The following is a 6,494-nucleotide window of genomic DNA, read 5'->3' on the forward strand; positions in this document are numbered from 1 at the left end:
TTGATTCCAGCTTGTGTTTCTTCCAGTCCAGCGTTTCTCATGATGTACTCTGCATAGAAGTTAAATAAGCAGGGTGACAATATACAGCCTTGACGTACTCCTTTTCCTATTTGGAACCAGTCTGTTGTTCCATTCCAGTTCTAACTGTTGCTTCCTGACCTGCATACAGATTTCTCAAGAGGCAGGTCAAGTGGTCTGGTATTCCCGTCTCTTTCAGAATTTTCCACAGTTTATTGTGATCCACACAGTCAAAGGCTTTGGCATAGTCAATAAAGCAGAAATAGATGTTTTTCTGGAACTCTTTTGCTTTTTCAATGATCCAGCGGATGTTGGCAATTTGATCTCTGGTTCCTCTGTCTTTTCTAAAACCAGCTTGAATATCAGGAATTTCATGGTTCACGTATTGCTGAAGCCTGGCTTGAAGAATTTTGAGCATTACTTCACTAGCATGTGAACCATAGGAAACTAGAAAGAGAGACCAGCTGGATCTAGAAAGCAGTAGAATAAAAGCAACAATATAAAACTAATTAAATAGAAAACAATAATGAGTAGTGCGAGGTAGATTTTGAAGGTGATATCTTTCAAATTGGAGCTTCCCTGGTGACTCAGTGGTAAAGAATCTGCCTGCCAATGCAGGAGACTTAAGAGAGGCAGGTTCGACCCCTGCGTTGGGAAGATCCCCTGGAGGAGGGCACAGCAACCCACTCTAGTTTTCTTGCCTGCAAAATCCCCTGGACAGAGGAGCCTGGTGGGCTATAGTCCACGGGGTCGCAAAGAGTCAGACACGACTGAAGGGACTGAGCACACACACACACAGAGCATATATGTCAGTGCCAAACTCTCATTTTATCCTCCCCCTCATGGCCTCATAACCATAAGTTTGTTTTCTACATCCATGACTCTACGTCTATTTTGTAAAAAGTTAATTTGTTTAATTAGGTCCCATTTGTTTATTTTTGCTTTTATTTCCAATATTCTGGGAGGTGGGTCATAGAGGATCCTGCTGTGATGTATGTCGGAGAGTGTTTTGCTTATGTTCTCTTCTAGGAGTTTTATAGTTTCTGATCTTACATTTAGATCTTTAATCCATTTTGAGTTTATTTTTGTGTATGGTATTAGAAAGTGTTCTAGTTTCATTCTTTTACAAGTAGTTGACCAATTTTCCCGGAACCACTTGTTAAAGAGATTGTTTTTAATCCAGTGTATATTCTTGCCTCCTTTGTCAAAGATAAGGTGCCCATAGGTGTGTGGATTTATCTCTGGGCTTTCTATTTTGTTCCACTGATCTATATTTCTGTCTTTGTGCCAGTACCATACTGTCTTGATGACTGTGGCTTTGTAGTAGAGCCTGAAGTCAGGCAGATTGATTCCTCCAGTTCCATTCTTCTTTCTCAAGATTGCCTTGGCTATTCAAAGTTTTTCGTATTTCCATACAAATCTTGAAATTATTTGTTCTAGCTCTGTGAATAATACTGTAGGTAGCTTGATAGGAATTGCATTGAATCTATAAATTGCTTTGGGTAGTATACTCATTTTCACTATACTGATTCTTCCAATCCATGAACGTGGTATATTTCTCCATCTATTAGTGTCCTCTTTTATTTCTTTCACCAGTGTTTTATAGTTTTCTATATATAGGTCTTTAGTTTCTTTAGGTAGATATATTCCTAAGTATTTTATTCTTTTCATTGCAATGGTGAATGGAATTGTTCCCTTAATTTTTCTTCTATTTTCTCATTATTAGTGTACAGGAATGCAGGGGATTTCTGTGTGTTGACTTTATATCCTGCAGCTTTACTATATTCATTGATTAGCTGTAGTAATTAAACTTAAAAGCTTCTGCACAACAAAGGAAACTATAAGCAAGGTGAAAAGACAGCCTTCAGAATGGGAGAAAATAATAGCAAATGAAACAACTGACAAACAACTAATCTCAAAAATATACAAGCAACTCCTGCAGCTCAATTCCAGAAAAATAAACGACTCAATCAAAAAGTGGGCCAAAGAACTAAATAGACATTTCTCCAAAGAAGACATACAGGTGGCTAACAAACACATGAAAAGATGCTCAACATCACTCATTATCAGAGAAATGCAAATCAAAGCCACAATGAGGTACCATTTCATGCCAGTCAGAATGGCTGCAATCCGAAAGTCTACAAGCAATAAATGCTGGAGAGGGTGTGGAGAAAAGGGAACCCTTTTACACTGTTGGTGGGAATGCAAACTAGTACAGCCACTATGGAGAACAGTGTGGTGATTCCTTAAAAAACTGGAAATAGAACTGCCTTATGACCCAGCAATCCCACTGCTGGGCATACACACTGAGGAAACCAGAATTGAAAGAGACACGTGTACCCCAATGTTCATCGCAGCACTGTTTATAATAGCCAGGACATGGAAACAACCTAGATGTCCATCAGCAGATGAATGGATAAGAAAGCTGTGGTACATATACACAATGGAGTATTACTCAGCCATTAAAAAGAATTCATTTGAATCAGTTCTGATGAGATGGATGAAACTGGAGCCGATTATACAGAGTGAAGTAAGCCAGAAAGAAAAACACCAATACAGTATTCTAACCCATATATATGGAATTTAGAAAGATGGCAATGACGACCCTGTATGCAAGACAGGAAAAAAGACACAGCTGTGTATAACGGACTTTTGGACTCAGAGGGAGAGGGAGAGGGTGGGATGATTTGGGAGAATGGCATTGTAACATGTATACTATCATGTAAGAACTGAATCGCCAGTCTATGTCTGACGCAGGATACAGCATGCTTGGGGCTGGTGCATGGGGATGACCCACAGAGATGTTATGGGGAGGGAGGTGGGAGGGGGTTTCATGTTTGGGAACACACGTAAGAATTAAAGATTTTAAAATTAAAAAACTAAAAAAATAAAATAAAATAAAATAAAGGACACCAAAGAAAAAAAAAAAAAACTGGAAATAGAACTGCCTTATGACCCAGCAATCCCACTGCTGGGCATACACACTGAGGAAACCAGAATTGAAAGAGACACGTGTACCCCAATGTTCATCGCAGCACTGTTTATAATAGCCAGGACATGGAAACAACCTAGATGTCCATCAGCAGACAAATGGATAAGAAAGCTGTGGTACATATACACAATGGAGTATTACTCAGCCATTAAAAAGAATACATTTGAATCAGTTCTAATGAGATGGATGAAACTGGAGCCAATTATACAGAGTGAAGTAAGCCAGAAAGAAAAACACCAATACAGTATACTAACACATATATATGGAATTTAGAAAGATGGTAACGATAACCCTGTATGTGAGACAGCAAAAGAGACACAGATGTATAGAACAGTCTTTTGGACTCTGTGGGAGAGGGAGAGGGTGGGATGATTTGGGGGAATGGCATTGAAATATGTATAATATCATATATGAAATGAGTCACCAGCCCAGGTTCAATGCATGATACTGGATGCTTGGGGCTGGTGCACTGGGACGACCCAGAGAGAAGGTACGGGGAGGGAGGAGGGAAGGGGGTTCAGGATGGGGAACACGTGTATACCTGTGGTGGATACATGTTGATGTATGGCAAAACCAATACGATATTGTAAAGTAATTAACCTCCAATTAAAATAAATAAATTTATATTTAAAAATATGAAAAAAAGAAAAAGGAACTACCAGTCCTTGGCCTGGAGGTTGGGAACCTCTGCTGTAGCAGATCCAAAAAAAAAAAAAGTTAATTTGTACCTTTAAAAAAAAAAAGATTTCACATGTAACTGCTATCATATGATATTTGTCTTTCTGTGTCTGACTTACTTCACTTAATATGACAATCTCCAGGTCTATCCATATTGCTGCAAATGGCATTATTTTATTCTTTTAATGGCTGAGTAATAGTCCATTGTATAAATGTATGATACCTCCTTTACCCATTCCTCTGTTGATGGACACTTAGGTTGTTCCATCTCCTGGCTACTGTAAACAGTGCTTCAGGGAACATTGGGGTGTATGTATATTTTTGAATTGAAGTTTTCTCCAAGTATATGCCTAGGAGTCGGATTGCTGGGTCATATGGTAGTTCTATTTTCAGTGTTTTAAGGAACCTCCATACTGTTCTCCACAGTGGCTGTATCAAATTACATTCCCAACAACAGTGCAAGAGGGTTCCCTTTTCTTCACACCCTTGCCAGCATTTATTATTTGTAGATTTCTTGATGAAGGCCATTCTGAAGGTATCAAGTGATACTTCATTGTAGTTTTGATTTGCATTTCTTTAATAATTAGTGATACTGAGCATTTTTTCATGTGCTTTTTGGCCATCTGTATGTCTTCTTTGGAGAAATGTCTTTTGTAAATTTTCTGCTCAGTTTTTCATAGGGTTGTTTGTTTTTTGATATTAAGCTTCATGAGCTGTTTATATATTTTGGAAAGTAATCCATTGTCAGTTGCTTTGCTTGCAAACATTTTCTCACATTCTTAAGTTTGTCTTTTTGTTTTGTTTATGGTTTCCTTGAACTCCGGGAGTTGGTGATGGACAGGGAGGCTTGGTGTGCTGCGATTCATGGGGTTGCAAAGAGTCAGACACAACTGAGTGACTGAACTGAATTGAACTTGCTGTACAAAAGATTTTAAGTTTAATTAGACCTCATTTATTTTTGTTTTTATTTTCATCACTATAGGAAGTGAATTTTAAAAAATCTTGCTGGAAATCATGTCAAGGAGCATTCTATGTTTTCCTCTAAGAATTTTGTTGTGTCCAGCCTTACATTTAGGTCTTTGATCTATTTTGAGTTTATTTCTGTGTATGGTGTTAGGGAGTGTTGTAGTTTCATTCTTTTACATACAGTTGTCCAGTTTTCCCAGCACCATTTATTGAAGGGACTCTTTTTCTTCGTTGTATATTCTTGCCTCCTTTGTCATAGATTATGTGACCACGGGAGTGACAGTTTATCTCCAGACTTTCTGTCTTGTTCCATTGATCTATATTTCTGTTTTTGTGCCAGTACTGTGCTGTTTTGATTACTGTAGCTTTGTAGTATGTCCGAAGTCAGGAAGCCTGATTCCTCCAGCTTCACTTTTCTTTCTCAGGATTGCTTTGCTGGGATTTCCCTGGTGTCCAGTGGTTAAGAATTCACCTGCCAATGCAGGGGACATGGATTCGATTCCTGGTCCAGGAAGATTCCACATGCCACAGGGCAAGAAAGCCCATGTGCCACAATCACTGAGTCTGCCCTCTAGAGCCTGAAAGCTGCAACTGCTGAGCCTGAGTGCCCTAGAACCCATGCTTGTGCCTGAGAGTGTGTGCTCCACAACAAGAGAAGCCATGGCAATAAGAAGCCCGTGCACCACAACTAGAGTAGCCATTGCTCGCCACAAGTGGAGAAAGCCTGCCAGCAGTGATGAAGACCCAGCGCAGCCAAAAATAAATAAACAAATATTTTAAAAATTAGCTGCTCAAAAATATATGTATTAATTATAATAAATAGAGATGGCATGCTGACTCTAGAGTGGGCAGGCTTCAGTAGTTATAACGCGTGGACTCAGTATTTGCAGTTTGCAGGCTCCATAGTGTGTGAACTTCAGTATGGTTCATAGGCTTTAGAGCATAGGCTCAGTAGTTGTGGTGCATAGGCTTAGTTGCCCCATGGCATGTGGAATCTTCCCAGACCAGGGATCGAACCCACGTCCCGTGCATTGGCAGGCGGATTCCTAACCACTGAACCACTGGGGAGTTCACCCATGAGCTTCTTACAGACACCAGAAAATGTTTCAACTTTGTGTTCCACATTGTTCTGCTGTGTTTTATCCAAATGAACCTTTATGAGCCAGCTGCCATTCAGTTTCTTGCAGATTCTCTTGCCTGTAATCTCACTTGGGGAAACCAAATCTTCCAGGATCACATCATGCACAGTTGTCGGACTGCAGCTCCTGAGATGCTTTTGCTTATTTTTTTGTATGGCTTGTTTGAGTTGGCTTAGGCAGAATTCTCCTCTGAGCAACAGATGACGTGTTTCCTGCTGGACTTCTCCAAGTCATGCAATAGTCAGACCTGGAATTTTTGGAAATATTTCATTTGAGGAATAAGAAAAAAGATTAAAAGAGCTTTTTGACCAACACTAACTTCAGTGGCCTTGGCAGATGTGATGTTCAACTCCTGCAGCTGGGTTTTCAGGTCTGAGTTCATCTCCAACTCCAGGAGGGTGTAGAAGATTTCAGACTGGAACTTGTCCAGCTTCTCACCATTGGGCTTCATGATCTTTGCCCTGGAAATGAACATGGCTTTGATCTTGCCAATGTGGCTGACACTGTTTTCCCCCAACACTTGGAGGCCTAGGCCTCAAGAGAGATTGTTAAATCCAGGAGGCAGAGGGGAAGAGGCAGGAATAGCGTGAGTGGAGAAACAAGAACCACAGAGAAATGGTAGAAGCCTAGAGTCCTAGGAAGCACTCTCATAATTTCTTAAGTGATAAGAGCACGAAGAGTGTCTTTTGTTCTAATATTTG

At 39.9% G+C, this 6,494-nt stretch overlaps 1 pseudogene; it reads right to left on the bottom strand.

Moving 5' to 3' along the window:
* Nucleotides 1-5,624: 5,624 nt before the first annotated feature.
* Nucleotides 5,625-6,268, bottom strand: LOC138087786 (small ribosomal subunit protein eS7-like; annotated as a pseudogene).
* Between the last annotated feature and the right edge of the window lie 226 nt (nucleotides 6,269-6,494).

Source organism: Capricornis sumatraensis, chromosome 10 (assembly GCF_032405125.1).
Source record: "Capricornis sumatraensis isolate serow.1 chromosome 10, serow.2, whole genome shotgun sequence".
Classification (NCBI taxonomy): domain Eukaryota; kingdom Metazoa; phylum Chordata; class Mammalia; order Artiodactyla; family Bovidae; genus Capricornis; species Capricornis sumatraensis.